This window comes from Lithobates pipiens, unplaced genomic scaffold (genome assembly GCF_037356315.1).
Source record: "Lithobates pipiens isolate NorthernLeopardFrog02 unplaced genomic scaffold, aLitPip1_a1.2 Scaffold_3, whole genome shotgun sequence".
NCBI lineage: Eukaryota > Metazoa > Chordata > Amphibia > Anura > Ranidae > Lithobates > Lithobates pipiens.
The window spans coordinates 269,875,244-269,894,018 of NW_027507790.1; the positions used below are offsets into that span (position 1 = coordinate 269,875,244).

Here is an 18,775-nt window from a genome sequence, read left to right on the forward strand (position 1 = left end):
CAGACATATACCTCCACCACATACAATACACGCTTACCAGACATATACCTCCACCACATACAATACACGCTTACCAGACATATACCTCCACCACATACAATACACGCTTACCAGACATATACCTCCACCACATACAATACACGCTTACCAGACATATACCTCCACCACATACAATACACGCTTACCAGACATATACCTCCACCACATACAATACACGCTTACCGGACATATACCTCCACCACATACAATACACGCTTACCGGACATATACCTCCACCACATACAATACACGCTTACCGGACATATACCTCCACCACATACAATACACGCTTACCGGACATATACCTCCACCACATACAATACACGCTTACCGGACATATACCTCCACCACATACAATACACGCTTACCGGACATATACCTCCACCACATACAATACACGCTTACCGGACATATACCTCCACCACATACAATACACGCTTACCGGACATATACCTCCACCACATACAATACACGCTTACCGGACATATACCTCCACCACATACAATACACGCTTACCGGACATATACCTCCACCACATACAATACACGCTTACCGGACATATACCTCCACCACATACAATACACGCTTACCAGACGTATACCTCCACCACATACAATACACGCTTACCAGACATGTTTGTGGCTTAAAGCGGAGGTCCACCCTAAAGTGGACTTTCCGCTCATCGGATTCCTCCCCCCCTCCGGCGCCACAATTGGCACCTTTCAGGGGGGAGGGGGGTGCAGATACCTGTACAGTACAGGTATCTGCACCCACTTCCGGGATAGCTCTCTGCGGAAAAGGGGGGGGGAAATTACGCCCCTTTCCGAAAGTCCCCCGCTGCCTGCTGGGAAACACACAGATCCCAGAGGCAGCGGGGACCGTCCTTATTGCGCAGCGCGACTCGCGCATGCGCAGTAGGGAACCGGGAAATGAAGCCGAAAGGCTCCACTTCCTGATTCCCATACCCAAGATGGCGGCGGCAGCACCCGAGAGACGATCTAGAGATCGGCTTCGGGTGCCGACATCGCGGGCGCGCTGGACAGGTAAGTGTCACTATTTTAAAAGTCAGCAGCTGCAGTATTTGTAGCTGCTGGCTTTTAAAAAATAAAATAAAATGCGGAGTCCCGGCGGACTCCCGCTTTAATACACAGCCAGGGCCTTTGTCCTCAAAAGAGAAACCAAATGGCAGCTTGTATCAAGGAAAACTTTACATGTAGCAGAGCAGATGGCCTAAACCAGTGATTCTCAACCAAGGTTCCGTGGAATCCTAGGGTTCCTCCAGAGGTTGTAGGGGTTCCTTCAGCATTGGGCAATTTCGGCCTCTGAGATAAGTTCCCACCGACTCCATTGATCTTTTTAGCTCTCTGTAAGGAGGTAATTCTTCCCAATGACCACAAATGTAAGGACCATTCTTCCCACTGACCATCACACTAATGTATCATGAGTTGTACAGTTCTAACTTTTAGCAGGGGTTCCCTGAGACCGGAGAAGCCCTTTCCCAAGTCTTTTTCAATTGATGTGCTCAGGAGGAGGAGCCAAAAAGACGAAAGCTCGCCAAAATGTAAAACCAACTAACGTTTTATTGTTAAAAAAAATATATGTTGCACTTACATCAGAGGCACATAAACCGCCACGTGTATAAAAAGCCGGCCGACTAGCGTGAACGCCAATTCTTCTGGGATTGTAACACTGCGGCGACATCAGCACGTCCCTCCCTCCTCCCCCAGTGCGTTTCGTCACAATCTGACGTCCTGGAGCACGGGGTGGTGTGCCGACTCATCGCTTGCATAACCCAAAACAATGAAAACCACACCTCCATCTGAGCCTCGGGGCGGTCAGCCAGGAAATCCCTCCATATTTGAAGAGGGAATCTTTCCCTACTTAGAAAATACATATGATTCTAAGTAAAAACGAATAATGGCTATTAGAAATGTATTACAAAGTGGGAACTTCGATTGTGAAATGAGAACCTGTTATTATTGTATTGTTTGTAGAATTTTAAAGGAAAATGTGGAAAAAGTGAAGCACTGTGAATACTTTCCAGATGCATTGTATACACTCACCAGCTACTTCGTTAGGTACACCTCGCTAATACCGGGCTGGACCCCCTTTTGCCTTCAGAGATGCCCTCATTCTTCGTGGCATAGATTCAACAAGATGTTGGAAGCATTCCTCAGAGAGTTTAGTCCATATTGCACATCTATAATGCGAATCTCCCGTTCCACCACATCCCAAAGGTGCTCTATTGGATTGAGATGTGGTGACTGTGGAGGCCATTGGAGTACAGTGACCTCATTGTCATGCTCAAGAAACCAGTGGTGAGATGATTGGAGGTTTGTGACATGGTGCATTATCCTGCTGGAAGGAGCCATCAGAAGATGGGGACACTGTAGTCGTAAAGGGATGGACATGGTCAGCAACAATACTCAGGTTGGCCGTGGTGTCTAAACTATGCACAATTTTCTGTGCCAAGAAAATATCCCCCACACCATTCCAGCACCACCACCACCAGCCTGAACCGGTGATACAAGGCAGGATGGATCCATGCTTTCATGTTGTTCACACCAAATTCTGACCCGACCATCTGAATGTTGCAGCTGAAATCGGGACCCGGCAATGTTTTTCCAATCTTCTATTGTCCAATTTTGGTGATCCTGTGCCAATTGTAGCCTCAGTTTCCTGCAGCTGCCAGGAGTGGCACCCGGTGTGGTCCTCTTCTGCTGTAGCCCATCTGCTTCAAGGTTGGACGTGTTGTGCATTCAGAGATGGTATTCTGCATACCTTGGATGTAACGAGTGGTTATTTGAGTCACTGTTGCCTTTCTATCATCTGGAACCAGTCTGCCCATTCTCCTCTGACCTCAACAAGGCATTTTCCTCCACACAACTGCCGCTCACTGGAAATTTTCTCTTTTTCGGACTATTCTCTGTAAACCCGAGAGATGGTTGTGTGTGAAAATCCCAGTAGATCAGCAGTTTTTGAAAAACATTCAGACCAGTCCGTCTGCCACCAACAAGCATGCCACGTTCAAAGTCACTTAAATCACCTTTCTTCCCCACTTTGATGCTCGGTTTGAACTTCAGTAAGTTGTCTTCACCACGTCTAGGTGCCTAAATGCACTGAGTTACTGCCATGTGATTGGATGATTAGCAATTTGTGTTACCAAGCAAAATGGGAACTTCAGTTATGAGATGAGAACCTGGTAATCAACCGTAAAATAATAAAAACCTTAAAGAGGAAGTAAACCCTGATGGGTTTACTTCCTCTTTTTTTCCCTGCAAAGGTAAAGCATAATGGACTACTATGCATCGCATAGTAGCTCATTATGTGTCACTTACCTGACACAGGAGCCAGCGAAGTCGCCGCTGTCCCCTGTAGTCCGCCGCATCCATGTTGCTTGTGGCGTCTCGCAGCTCCGACGAATCACAGCGGCGCAACCGCGATGACGTCACTCCCGCGCATGCGCACGGGAGTCGCGTCTCGCAGCTCCGCCGCTGCCATACGGCGAGGCCGCGATGACGTCACTCCCGCGCATGCGCACGGGAGTCGACAAATTTGGCAAATCCATTCTTGGATTTGCCGCATTTAGTGCGCCTGCGCGCCGCTGTCTACGGCGCATGCGCCGTAGACAGCGGTGCCCATTTTCGGGCAAATATCTCCTAAACCATATAGGTTTAGGAGATATTGCTTGGACCTACAGGTAAGCCTTAATCTAGGCTTACCTATAGGTCCAAGTTGTTTGGAAGGGTTTACTTCCTCTTTAAATACCAATTAAATCCCAAATCTAGAAATTTATACCAAAACTACAAATAATGAAATAATGTGTACCCTCTTAATAAAGGTTTTGTTATAATATTGTGTTACAAGGCCACCGAATCCTAATAACCGGAAATGTCCAAAAAAGAGCCCAGTGGAGTCACCCATGTATTGAGAGCACTCCTGGCGCTCCGCGGCGCCCCCCAGTGGTGGTCATCAGAAAAAAAACACCCAAAACAAATAGATTTTGGCTAACTAAAAAAAAAAATATTAAAAATGTATATATATATAGGTTCTCATTTCGCTGCTTTTTGCTATTTGACGATATATAGCGCAGATTGTTTTTTATTTAATTTTTTTTCATATATCAAGAGGTAAGAGGATTACTGAGCCCTTATAGCTCTATTAATAGAATTATGAGCCTGACAAGAATTCTACTCCATCAAAAACTAAAAAATAAAGTTTCTCTATCATCCCTTGAGGGACACGACTTTATAAGTGGTTGTAAACCTCAGACATGAAGTCTGAACAAAGCATATCCCTCTGTAGCATGTATTTGTCTCAATCCAGACCTCTAAGTGTCGTTTCTCTCTCCTGCCTCCTTCCTTTATTATCAGCACGAGTCACTTCTGACAAGTTTTTCTGACACCAAGAGAAAAATGGTGACAGGGGAGGGGACCTCCAGCTGATTGACAGCCTCAGCTCTGTTGCTGCGTGAAGGAGGGTGTGTCCCTACCCTCCAATCAGCTCTCAGAGTTCTCCTCACTGAGCTCTGCAGAGGGTAACTTTAGCTCTCTGCCCCTTTTTTTCTGACAGCTCAGACTAACTTCAAAAATTCAGCACGTATTAAGGATGTAAAAAGGAGAAGACTCAGACAGGTACAATTTATATAGGAGGATTTGTTTAATCCCTGTGTATTACCTAAGGCCTGTCACTTCACTGGATATATGTAAGGGTATCCAACCACTTTTACCCATTCGCACCGACCGTAAAGATGCGGCCCCACTGGACTGGGGGCTTTTTTTTTCTGTGGGGCCACATATTTGCGTGTTTCCCTTTTGTGCCATGCGGGGCGCTCTCCAAGTGCAGAGACTGGAGTCTCAGCAGGAGCCCTGGGCCCCCCACTGTACTAAGGATCGGGACCTGGAACTCACAATTCCGGGTCCCCTGATCGCTGCAATAGTCAATAAGGTCACCTGATCACTGTGATAGCCAATAAGATAGCCTCTTATTGGCTATCACAGTGATCAGTCCCCCCCCCCCCCCCCATTTCCTTTCTCTGTGAATGAAGGAGTGAGATACTTAGCAAAGAAACGTGTGTGTAAGAAAGTGCCTAGGTGCGTTTAGACGCGTTGGCCGTTTTTTCTGCCGAAAACGCTTCTTTTCTGATCGTGCAAGTTGTTGTTTTTGGTTTTTTTTCTAGCTCTAAATGCCTGAAAATGCCTGTGTATGCATGGCTACATAGGCTAACATGGAGGGGTGTATAGAAGCAGAAAACAAAAAAGTCAAATGCTTTTAAAAGTTGCATTTTTGTTGCCCATTGTATGTGAGGCCATACAATGCAGCGATTTCTCTGTGACAAAAATCTTCTCATTTGTATGCAAAAGAAAATTGCGCTTAGTGTAGATAACTAACAAAATTGACTTAAATGATTTGTGACAAGAAACAGCAGCACTCACAAATATGTACACACCATATTCAACACATTATATTTGTTTAGGCCGATACGTATTCTTCTACATAATTTTGGTAATAAAAATCACAATAAGCGTATATTGATTGGTTTGTGCAAAAGTTATAGAATCTAGAAAATAGGGGATAGATTTTTATTATTTTTTTTACTGGTAACGGCAGCAATCTGCAATTTTTTTTATTTTTTTTATCGTGAATGCAACATTATGGCGGACACATGGGACACTTTTGACACATTTTTGGGACGATTGACAATTATGCGGCGATCAGTGCTATAAAAATGCACTGATTACTGTATAAATGTCACTGGCAGGGAAGGGGTTAACACCTGGGGGGGCAATCAAGGGGTTAACTGACTGTGTGTGCTGAGTGTAAGGGGAGGGGGACTGACTATAGGAGATGACGGATCGTGGTTCCTAGCTATTAGGAACTCACGATCTGCATCTCCTCTCAGAACAGAATAGGGATTTGTGTGTTTACACACACACGTCCTTGTCCTGCCTATCGCGCCAGCAAACGCTCGTGGCCGGAGGTCACCCCGAACGCCGGTCATGCGCATCGGCACCCCGCCCCCCCCCCCACGCGCCTGCTATCCTGCTTAAAGGAGCCGACGTAGAGCTATGACAGCTCGCGGGATCGTACCAATCTGCCACGGTATACGTGACAGTAGGCCGGTCGGCAAGTGGTTAGAAGCACACAAGTTTATTTCAAGGTTTTACAGCAAAGATGTTACATTGGGCTTATTGGTATCAGCTGACCCTTACTGCCTCACAGAAGTCCCATTGGACGAAACGTAGGTCAGGCTAGGCACGGAGCAGCGGTGACATCGTGGCACTTGTGGAGGGTGTTGGACAAAAGTTTGTTTCCAATAAGCCTATTGTAACATCTTTGCTGTAAGTAGAACCTTGAAATAAACTCTTGCGTGTTTTTAGTGAACGCTGCGCAATGAGTTTGTTCTCCTCTTCCATATGGTATACCGTGTGATCAGGTTTTGGAGTTCCCTAAGGGCTCATTTACACATGCTTTGGCTTCAACACACATGAATGGCTAGTCTACACTTGCTTCAAAACAAGGCTTCGGACAGGCTTTGTTAAAGCTCTCTGAACGCTGTCACTAAATAAAATGGTTAGCTTACAGTCCTGTTTACACCTTGCTTTTGCTTTGCTTTGATTCGCTTCAAAAATGATATGTAGCTTCAGTGGTGCTTTAAAGCATCTTCAAAGCCTCAATAGAAGTCTATGGGAATGCTCATTTGAAGCCCCACCGAAGCTTCACCGAAGCTCCATCAAAGCCTTATCGCAGCCTCATCGAAAGCACCAAGCAAAAGTAGGTGTAGATAGGACTGGAAGCTAACCATTTTATTTAGTGACAAAAACTTTGGCGTTCAAAGAGCTTTAACAAAGCCTCTCAGAAGCCATGTTTTGAAGCAAGTGTAAACTAGCCCTAAGGCCGGGTTCGTACTGGTATGACATGACAGTCGTACCACTTCGGATCCAACTTTGCCCTGCGACTTGAAGTCCAACATGCATCTGACTTTAGTGAACAGGGATCGGACTTTGATCCCCAACAATACCAGGCACTGTGTCTGGTTTGAATCTTTAGGGGGAACTCCACGCAAAATGTTAAACAAAAAACAGCATGGGTTCCCCCTCCACGAGCATACCAGGCCCTGAGGCCTGGATTTTAAAGGGGACTCCCCATGCTGAAAAACTGCGGGGGGGGGGCCACCCCAAAACCATACCAGACCCTTATCCAAGCGCACAGCCCGGCAGGTCAGGAAAGGGGGTGGGGACAAGCGAGCACCCCACAACCCTCCTGAACCGTACCAGGCTGCATGCCCTCAACATGAGGGGTGGGTGCTTTGGGGCAGGGGGGTCCTACGGCCCCCCACCCAAAAGCACCTTGTCCCCATGTTGATGAGGCGAAGGGCCTCTTCCCGACAACTTTGGCCGTGGAGTTTTCTGGGTTTGCGGGCAGGGAGCTTATCGGAATCTGGAAGCCCCCTTTGACAAGGAGGCCCCCCACCCTATATGAATGAGTGTAGGTACATTGTTCCCCTACCCAGTCACCTAAAAAAAAAGTAATTCATTAAAGCAGCTCCGGCATCTATTCCGACTTCTTCTCAACTCCCCGGCTCTTCTCCCTCCTCTTCTCCCCTCCCCGGGTTTTCTCCGCTCTCTCTCCATTTCTTCTCCCTCTGTCCGCTGGCCAAGCATGTCTCCAGGAGCACAAGGTCTCTAAGCCCTTGTACACACGGTCGGACATTCCGACAACAAAATCCGTCTGATTTTTTCTGACGGATTTTGCCCGAAACTGGTGTTGCATACACACGATCGGACACAGTTGTCGGAAAATCTGATCGTTTGTAACGTGATGATGTAATTCAGTTACGACGGGACTACGTTCGGGCTAGTAGCCAATCGCCTTGGTCTAGGAATTTGATCTGAGCATGCGTGGCACTTTGTCCGATCGGAATTCTCTACACACAATCAGACAAAGTCCGATCGGATCATGTTGTCGAAAATTTTTTATAGCCCAGCTCTAAAACATGGTCCGTCGGATATTCCGACGTAAACAGTCCGATGGAGCCCACACACTGTCGGACTATCCAAAAACACGGTCCGATCGGATATTTTCCATCGGAATGTCCGACCGTGTGTACAAGGGCTAACATCCACCAGCTCTATGATGTCATCATGGAGGAGTGGAAGAGGACTCCAGTGCCAACCTGTGAACTCCATGCCCAAGAGGCGTAACTAGAACCTTCAGGGCAGTGCTGGAAAATAATGGCGGCCACACAAAATATTGACACTTTGGGTCCAATCTGGACATTTTCACTTTAGGGGTGTACTCACTTTTGTTGCCAGCGGTTTAGACATTAATGGTTGTGTGTTGAGTTATTTTGAGGGGACGGCAAATTTACACTGTTATACAAGCTGTACAATCAATACTTTACATTGTAGACAAGTGTCATTTCTTCAGTGTTGTCACATGAAAAGATAGAAGGAAATATTTACATAATATGTGAGGGGTGTACTTACTTTTGGAGATACTGTATTTTAAAGATGGACTTTTGTTTACCGGATCACTAACAAGACATCTTCTCACTTATACGTGACAGCGCAACACATTGATATATATATATATATACAGTAAACATCTTGTCATGTCTAATGCTGAATACTGCTGACCCCCTCGCCTCCTGTATATTGATCCCTTTTGTGCTTCATACTGGTAAACAGACTCCGGAATACGTCTTCCTGCGTCTTTGTATAAATTGTCGCTTTTCAGGGTCTGCGTGCGTCAGGTCTGTGTTTACACTCACGTCACGCATGTTGTATGTATATTTCTGTAACACTGGAGGGAATAATGTCTTTGTACAAGAAGAACCTTTTCAGCTATTCAGTACTCCCCCCCCCCCCCCCCCCCACAGCGAGATGGAAGGACCCCATAGAGGGATGTATTGTCACAGCACATAGTCACCCTGCCACACAGCGCGGCCCCCACCGTCACCTCCACAACCCTCCGACACCTCGCCCCCCGTCTAATCTTCTCTGCCACCAGGAGGGTGAGACTTCTGGGATTATTGGAAAACGACGCGCTTGTTGGGAAGGGGAATAAATCAACCCAAGGGCAGGATTTTCCTTCTGCAAAGGTAATTTATCATCCGTCTTATTTCACTTTTGCATGTTTTAAAGACATCAAAGCCGTTTTAATTACAAATAAAATAATCCTGAACCCTCTAATGGCTGTATTTAAAGAGGACCTTCCACCTCACTTTCCACACATATACTGTATATTTTTCTTTTATTTCAAGTTCTTGTATAGGGCCGTCAGTTTTGGTATCTTGGCTGTGTGCTTAGGGTCGTTGTCTTGTTGGAAGATGAACCTTCGCCTCAGTCTGAGGTCCTAAGCGCTCTGGAGCAGGTTTTTCATCAAGGGCGTCTCTGTATATTGCTGCATTCATCTTTCCCTCCATCCTGAATGGTCTCCCAGTTCAAAACATCCCCATAGAATGATGCTGCCACCACCATGCTTCACTGTAGGGATGGTATTGGCTAGGTGATGAGCGGTGGCTGGTTTCCTTCAGACATGACCCTTTCCATTCAGGAGTCTTTGTTTTATCAGACCAGAGGATTTTGTTTCTCATGGTCTGAGAGTCCTTTAGGTGCCTTCTGGAAAACCTCAGGCGGGCGATCATGTTTCTTTTACTGAGGAGTGTCTTCCGTCTGGCCACTCTACCATACAGGCCTGATTGGTGGGGGCCGAAGAGGTGGTTGTTCTTCTGGAAGGTTCTCCTCTATCCACAGGGAACACTGGAGCTCTGTCAGAGTGACCATCGGGTTCTTGGTCACCTCCCTTACTAAGGCCCTTCACCCCCGATTGCTCAGTTTGGCAGGGCGGGCTGCTCTAGGAAGAGTCCTTGTTGTTCCAAACTTCTTCCATTTACAGATGATGGAGGCCACTGTGATCATTGGGACCTTCAATGCCACAGACATTTTTCTGTACCCTTCCCCAGATCTGTGCCTCCATACAATCCTGTCTCTGAGGTCTACAGACAATTCCTTGGACTTCGTGGCTTGGTTTGTGCTCTGACATGCACTGTTACCTGTGGGACCTTTATATAGACAGGTGTGTGCCTTTCCAAATCACGTCCAACCAACTGAAGTTACCACAGGGGGACTCCAATCAAGTTGTAGAAACATCTGAAGGATGATCAGTGGAAAGAGGAGGAACCTCAGCTCAATTTTGAGTGTCACGGCGAAGGCTGGGAATACTTCTGTACATGGGAGGTGTTTTTTTTTCATTTTTAATACATTTCCATAGATTTCAAACAAACTTCTTTCACATTGTCATTATGGGGTATTGTATGTAGATTTTTTAGGAAAATTAATGAATTTAATCAATTTTGGAATAAGGCTGTAACATAACAAAATGTGTAAAAAGTGAAGGACTGTGAATACTTTCCGGATGCTCTGTATACACTCACCGGCCGCTTTTATACACTCACCGGCCACCTTATTAGGTACACCTTGCTAGTACCGGGTTGGACCCCCTTTTACCTTCAGAACTGCCTTAATTCTTCATGGCATAGATTCAACAAGGTGTTGGAAACATTCCTCAGAGATTTTGGTCCATATTGCACATCCATGCTGTGAATCTCCCCTTCCACCATATCCCAGAGGGTGATCTATTGGATTGAGATCTGGTGAGTGTGGAGGCCATTGGATGAGATCTGGTGAGTGCGGAGGCCATTGGATGAGATCTGGTGAGTGTGGAGGCCATTGGATGAGATCTGGTGAGTGTGGAGGCCATTGGATGAGATATGGTGAGTGTGGAGGCCATTGGAGGACAGTGACTTCATTGTCTAGTGGTGAGATGATTGGAGCTTTGTGACATGGTGCATTATCCTGCTGGAAGGAGCCATCAGAAGATGGGGACACTGTCGTCATAAAGGGGTGGACATGGTCTGCAACAATACTCAGGTAGGCCGTGGGATTTAAACGATGCTCAATTGGTACTAAGGGGCCCAAAGTGTGCCAAGAAAATATCTCCCCCCACCATTGCACCACCACCACCAGCCTGAACTGGTGATACAAGGCAGGATGGATCCATGCTTTCATGTTGACACCAAATTCTGACCCGACCATCTAAATGTCACAGCTGAAATTGAGACTCATCAGACCAGGCAATGGTTTTCCAATCTTCTATTGTCCAATTTTACTGAGCCTGTGCGAATTGTAGCTTCAGTTTTCCTGTTCTTAACTGATCGGTGGGGTCTTCTGCTCCTGTAGCCCATCTGCTTCAAGGTTTGATGTGTTATGCATTCAGAGATGATATTCTGCATACCTTGGATGTAAGTTGCCTTTCTATTATCTGGAACCAGTCTGCCCATTCTTCTCTGACCTTAACAAGGCATTTTCCTCCACACAATTCCCACACACTGGATGTTTTCTCTTTTTCAGACCATTCTCTGTAAACACAAGAGATAGTTGTGTGTCAAAATCCCAGTAGATCAGCAGTTTTTGAAATACTCAGAGCAACCCGTCTGATACCAACAACAATGTGATGTTTAAAGTCCCTTAAATCCCCTTTATTCCCCATTCTGATGCTCGGCTTGAACTTCAGCAAGTCGTCTTCACCACGTCTAGATGCCTAAATGCATTGAGTTGCTGTCTTGTGATTGGCTGATTAGCAGTTTGTGTTACCAAGCAGTTGAACAGGTGTACCTAATAAAGTGTCCCGTGAGTGTACATTCATCTATCCCTGCCCTCAAGAAGTTTACAATCTAAGGTCTCTAACTCACATTCGTACACATACTATGGCCAATTAACCTACCAGCATGTCTTTGGCGTGTGGGAGGAAGCCCACACAGGCAGAAAGAGAACATGTAAACTCCATACAGGTAGTGCCGTGGTTGGGATTTAAACCGTTGACCCCAGTGCTGCTACAGCAAAATGGACATAACCCCCCAGCAACCCGCAGCCAGCTGGGATACTCATATCACACATGCCAGGTGGGTTCAGGACAGTCGACAACAATTCGCAGTTCACACACGTGTGCTGCGGCGCATCATCGAGGGTCAGCTGTGAAAATCAGGACTTGCTTCAGTATGTCACAGTACATGTTGGCATTCATGGTTCCCTCAATGATCTGTAGCTCCCCAGTGCCGGCAGCACTCATGCAGCCCCAGATCATGACACTCCCACCACCATGCTTGACTGTAGGCAAGACACACTTGTCTTTGTACTCCTCACCTGGTTGCCGCCACACACGCTTCACACCATCTGAATCAAATAAGTTTATCTTGGTCTCATCAGACCATAGGACATGGTTCCAGTAATCCATGTCCTTAGTCTGCTTGTCTTCAGCAAACTGTTTGCGGGCTTTCTTGTACATCATCTTTAGAAGAGGCTTCCTTCTGGGATGACAGCCATGCAGACCAATTTGATGCAGTGTGCGGCGTATGGTCTGAGCACTGACAGGCTGACACCCCACCCCTACAACCTCTGCAGCAATGCTGGCAGCACTCATACATCTATTTCCCAAAGACAACTTCTGGATATGACGCTGAGCACGTGACCTCAACTTCTTTGGTTGACCATGACGAGGCCTGTTCTGAGTGGAACCTGTCCTGTTATACCGCTGTATGGTCTTATCCACTGTTCCACAGCTCAGTTTCAGGGTCTTGGCAATCTTATTATAGCCTAGACCATCTTTATGTAGAGCAACAATTCGTTTTTTTTCAGATCCTCAGAGAGTTCTTTGCCATGAGGTACCATGTTGAACATCCAGTGACCAGTATGAGAGAGTGAGAGCGATAACACCAAATTTAACACACCTGCTCCCCATTCACACCTGAGACCTTGTAACACTAACAAGTCACCTGTCACCGGGGAGGGAAAATGGATAATTGGGCCCAATTTGGACATTTTCACTTAGGGGTGTACTCACTTTTGTTGCCAGCGGTTTAGACATTAATGGCTGTGTGTTGAGTTATTTGGAGGGGGTGGCAAATGAACACTGTTATACAAGCTGTACACTCACTACTTTACATTGTAGCAAAGTGTAATTTCTTCAGTGTTGTCACATGAAAAGATAGAAGAAAATATTTACAAAAATGTGAGGGGTGTACACACTTTTGTGAGATACTGTATATATATATATATCTATAGATATATATATATATATATGTGTGTGTGTATATATATATATATATATATATGTATATATTTTCCATGCGTTGTACATGTCTGTTGTGTGCACAGAATTCTAATCTATATCTTATCGCTCTCAGCGTTGGACTAACACGTCTTCATCAGCTACGACTGGCAGATCAATCACATCTTGAGTTGCAGGTCTCCATGCATCCTCATTACAGAGCTGGCAGTCAGTGGCCCTGATGAAGGGAGGAAAGATGGGGAACACGGGTCAGCAGTGACACTTTAATCCCGCTTGTTAGGAGGGTCAGTGTACACAATGATATCAGACGGAACCGCTGATCTGATCTTTTTGTTTATTCAGCGGAAGATTACAGGAAGACAACATTAACAATCAAAAAGACAACATTAACAATCAAAGTGATTAGTTCTTTATAAAGAGCGGGCCCATCCCCTGTCTTGAATCTTCTGTGCTCATCGCCGTATTCGTAACATTGGGTTGTGTATATACAGTCGATTTTAAAAGCCATTGAAGGTATGCGGTGAATGTAAAGCGATTGTTTGGTACATGTGCGATCAGTGAGTCTGCGTTATGGAAGGCATTCGGTCACATTAGCCATTATAATTGAATTGTTGGTGAATGGATTTTTTCTTTGTAGCTGGGTAAAACGTCACAGAAATTCCCATCAAAGAAGGCAACAAAAGTCTATTTACATTTTTTTTTCTGTGCTTTTACGTGATATTTTTAAATTGGTGACAGGGTCTCTTTAAAAACAAAAAAAACAATGAAATTAATCTTCAAATTTCACAGCAAAGACCCTTTGAACGTCTTTGGTGACTTGGGAGCCTATCGCCCATCTACTGTAAACGCGAAGCAGGTGCTGCAAGTTGTTAGAGACTGACTAAAGAGTTCCAGGTCTCTCACTTAAAGCAGAACTCCAGTCACCAAAAAAGTTGTTTAAAAGTAATAAAAAATAAAAATAACAAAACTTTTTCCTGCATAACTAACATTTGTTCCAAAGTTGTCCCTGTAGTACTGATTTTCCACCACAAGGTGTCACCAGTCTTTCGGGTTGAACTACTGTTTCTATTGCCAAACCCACTTCCTGTAAACCTAAGCCATCATGGATCCACACCCCAGCGTGTAACAGGACAATGAAAGCTGATCTCTGTGTCACACCACTCTCTCCTCCTATCAGCATGCTCTTTGCACTGCACACAATTGATTAGCTGCTTCTCTCTCTCCCTGCCTGAGTTCTGTTGTACAGGGGCTGCAGGAGGCTGATACCAGGTGTCATTCAGGTACTTGCACTGCTTGCATAAAAAAAAAGGGGTTTGGGGGTAAAGGGATGGACAGAGGTTTGGGGGTAAAGGGATGGGCAGAGGTTTGGTGGTAAAGGGCTAGGACAAGGTTTGGTGGTAAAGGGCCAGGCAGAGATTTGGGGGTAAAGAGAATGGCAGAGGTGTGGGGGTAAAAGAACGGGCAGAGGTTTGGGGATAAAAGAACGGGTAGAAGTTTGGGGGTAAAGGAACGGGCAGAGGTTTGGGGGTAAAAAAATGGGCAGAGGTTGAGGGGTAGGGGATGACCAGAGGTTGAGGGGTAGGGGATGACCAGAGGTTGAGGGGTAGGGGATGACCAGAGGTTGAGGGGTAGGGGACGGGCAGAGGTTGAGTGGTAGGGGACGGGCAGAGGTTGAGGGGTAGGGGACGGGCAGAGGTTGAGGGGTAGGGGATGGGCAGAGGTTTGGGGGCAGGGGACGGGCAGAGGTTAGGGTACGGGCAGAGGTTGAGGGGTGGACAAAGGTTTGGAAATGAGGGAGGAGTAGAGATTTAGGGGTAAGGGGCAGGCAGATTTGGGGACAGGGGATGGACAGCGGTTTAGGGGTAAAGGGCCGGGGTAGAGTTGTGGGGGCAGAGAACAGGCTGAGGTTGAGGGGTAAAGGAACGGGCTGAGATTTAAGGGTAGGGGACAGGTGGAGGTTTGGGGGTAAAGGACTGGCAGAGGTTGGGGGCAGGGGACTGACTTAGGTTTAGGGAGTAAAAAACTGGCAGAGGTTTGGGGAAAGGGGACAGGCAGAGGTTTGGTGGTAAAGGGCCAGGCAGAGGTTTGGGGGTTAAGGGACAGACAGAGATTTGGGGGCAGGGAACGGGCAGAGGTTTGGGGGTCAAGGGACCTGGTAGAGGTTTGGGGGTTAAGGGACCTGGTAGAGGTTTGGGGGTTAAGGGACCTGATAGAGGTTTGGGGGTTAAGGGACGGGCAGAGGTTTGGGTGCAGGGGATGGGCAGAGGTTTTGGGGCAGGTGACGGGCAGAGGTTTAGGGGTAAAGGGTCGGGTAGAGGTTTGGGGGCAGGCGCCTGCCAGAGGTGGAGGGGTAATGAGCCAGGCAGAGGTTTGGAGGGGTGAGGGATGGGCAGAGGTTTGGAGGGGATTAGGGATGGGCAGAGGTTTTGGGGGCAGGGGACGGGCAGAGGTTTGGAGGGGATGGGCAGAGGGTAGGAGGGGAAGAGGTTTTTGGGGTGGAGAAGGGGCTAGGGGTTTGGGGGTATTGGACGGGCAGAGGTTTGGAGGGGATGAGGAATGGGCAGAGGTTTTGGGGTGGAGAAGGGCAGAGGTTTGGCGGCAGGGGATGGGCAGAAGTTTGGAGGGGATGAGGGATGGGCAGAGGTTTTGGGATGGAGAAGGGCAGGGGATGGGCAGAGGTTTGGAGGGGATGAGGACTGGGCAGAGGGTTGGAGGGGCAGAGGTTTAGGGTTAGGGGACAGGCAGTAGCGTTCCATCAGTCAGCCAGTTGTGGCTTCTTCTGTGGGTACATATGTGTGACTCGGAGGAGGAGGAGGAGGGAGGCTGCCTCTCTCTATAAGTAAGACTGGAGACAGGAGGCAGCTGGAGAGGAGGAGCGCACATCGGCTTTCCTCGCATTCCACGCTCAGTGTTCTCTGGGAGACACAGCCGTCACAATGCTGCGAATTCCCCGGCTGGCAAAGGACACATTAACTGGATTACTGGGAGCTGCAGCCAATGGTGTTAGGACTGTTGCGCGCCCCTGGCTGGTGTGATGGGTCTGAGCCTGGAGTGGGCACAGCTGGACGCCTGACACTTTGGCACGGGGCACAAGTCTCAGGAGCCAGCGCTGAGCACATCCACTTTCTTCTCTGTCTCTGATAATAACGGTTCCCGGCCTCACCTGCCGCCGCCGCTCGCTGTGATTGGCTGTGGAGGGGTGCGGTGAGGCTGCCCAGGATCCAAAACTTTGTTTTCTATGTTGTCACAAAGCTGTAAAGTCTGAAGACCTTGAGGTAAGTGATCTCTGGCTGGACTGCGATGCCGGGACCTGGCCGACAACGCGGGGTGTAGCGATCAAACCGATTGATGGCGCGTGTCTCTGCCTTGGGGGGGGCAATTTGGTATGCTGCGTCTGTGGAGGTGTGAATATCGGAAGACTGAACGCTGTAACTGCCCTTATATAATCCGATCGGTGAGCGGTGCAGCCAGCGTTTAACCCTTCGCTGCCAGGTGTGTGCGCTTGTAGGCGGCTTGCCTGCGATTTGCGATCGGCATTATTAAGTCAGCCGATTACATCTAAAGAATTCATGAAATGCAAATGATCATGGCTCAGGGGGTGTTCTCCCATGGTGGGATTCATTAGTGCCGGCTGCCAAATCTTCTAGTGTTGCTTCCTCTATCTCCCTACAGATGGTATACATGGTGTCCTTAGAATATTGAGGGTCACCTGTTGTGTGTGTACCTGGTCATGATCATCCTTGTACCTGGTCATGGTGGTATTTGTATCCGTCATGGTTTGTCTTTGTACCCATTATGGTCCTTCTTGTACCCGTCATGATCCGTGTACCTGTTATGGTCCTCCTTGTGTCTGTCATGTTGCTTCCGCCATCTCCCTATAGATGGTGTACATGGTGTCCTTACAGTTTTGTGGGTCACCTGTTGTGTCTGTACCTGCCATAGTCGTCCTTGTTGCCCGTTCATGGTCCTCCTTGTGTCTTTTCATGTTTCTCCTTGTGCCCGTTCATGGTCCTCCCTGTACCCTTCATGGTCCTCCCTGTACTCTTCATGGTCCTCCCTGTACTCTTCATGGTGCTCCCTGTACTCTTCATGGTCCTCCCTGTACTCTTCATGGTCCTCCCTGTACCCTTCATGGTCCTCCCTGTACTCTTCATGGTGCTCCCTGTACCCTTCATGGTCCTCCCTGTACTCTTCATTTGTACTCTTCATGGTCCTCCCTGTACTCTTCATGGTGCTCCCTGTACCCTTCATGGTCCTCCTTGTACCCTTCATGGTCCTGCCTGTACTCTTCATGGTCCTCCCTGTACTCTTCATGGTCCTCCCTGTACCCTTCATGGTCCTGCCTGTACTCTTCATGGTCCTGCCTGTACTCTTAATGGTCCTGCCTGTACTCTTAATGGTCCTGCCTGTACTCTTCATGGTCCTGCCTGTACTCTTCATGGTCCTGCCTGTACTCTTCATGGTCCTTCCTGTACTCTTCATGGTCCTTCCTGTACTCTTCATGGTCCTCCCTGTACTCTTCATGGTCCTCCCTGTACTCTTCATGGTCCTCCCTGTACTCTTCATGGTCCTCCCTGTACTCTTCATGGTCCTTCCTGTACTCTTCATGGTCCTTCCTGTACTCTTCATGGTCCTTCCTATACTCTTCATGGTCCTCCCTGTATCCTTCATGGTCCTTCTTGTATCCATCATGGTCATCCTTGCGTTAGGGTGACTGCAAGTTCCAGCATGCCCTGTAGTAGTTGCAGGACCTGAACTCTCTGGTGTAATTCCCGGGAGCAGTGATGAGAAGAGAAGAATCCTCCTGTCTGGGCACTAGTTAAGCTTTAGTTGTCCTTAGCCCATGTACACACGTTTGGAGATTTTGCCAACCAAATCAGTCGGATTTTGCCCGTCGGATTTAGTCCGACGGATTGTATCCGAAACTGTTGCATACACACGGTCGGGCCAAGTTGGCTAAAAATCCGATCATTCAGAACGTGATGACGTAATTTCGTTACGATGGGACTACATTCAGGCTAGTAGCCAATAGCTTTGATGTAGGAATTTGATCTGAGCATGCGTGGCACTTTGTCCGATCAAAATGCTCCACACATGATCGGATTAGGTCCGTCCGGCCCAGTTGGTCGGGAAATATTTCCAACATGTTGGAAATTTGGATCGGACGGAGATTCGGACGGAATCAGTCCGATGCAGACCACACACAGTCGGATTATCTGACGTCACGGTCCGATAAGACTCATTACGACAGATTCTCAGACCGTGTGTACAAGGGCTAAGTAATACAGCGATTAGCATTGGAGTTCTGGCGTGGTGTTGGTGGATTGGTCCATGGTTCTGGTTGTGGTACTGCCCCGGGCTGGTTCAGGATCAAACTTTGCAGAGAAGCTTGGCCTGATCTCCTCCTAAAGCAAGCCAGAACATGGCGGCCATCTCTAGTGGTCCTACAGCTTTCTTTAGTACTCTTTTGTAGCTGTGTTAGTAGCCTCTAACGTTCTCGTGTAACTGAGAAATCATTGTAAATAGGAAGCAGTCTCTTGTGACTAAGCAGTAGCCTCTAGCACAGTGTTCCTCAACTCCAGTCCTCAAGGCGCCCCAACAGGTC

General features: G+C 47.5%; 1 protein-coding gene across 9 annotated transcripts in view; it reads left to right on the forward strand.

Annotated features, from left to right (window-relative positions):
* The window catches only part of UNC13B (unc-13 homolog B), a 626,059-nt gene that overhangs the window by 281,607 nt on the left and 325,677 nt on the right, over positions 1–18,775 (forward strand). Inside the window, exon 1 of one of the 9 annotated variants that reach the window (XM_077463164.1) lies at positions 15,931–16,445. The exons of 6 other annotated variants lie outside the window; for them this stretch is intronic. The gene's annotated coding sequence lies outside the window, so the exon portion shown is untranslated. Of the gene's footprint in view, positions 1–15,930; positions 16,446–18,775 lie in introns of those variants that run through there. 2 more of the 9 variants (XM_077463162.1, XM_077463163.1) reach the window with 2 other exon arrangements.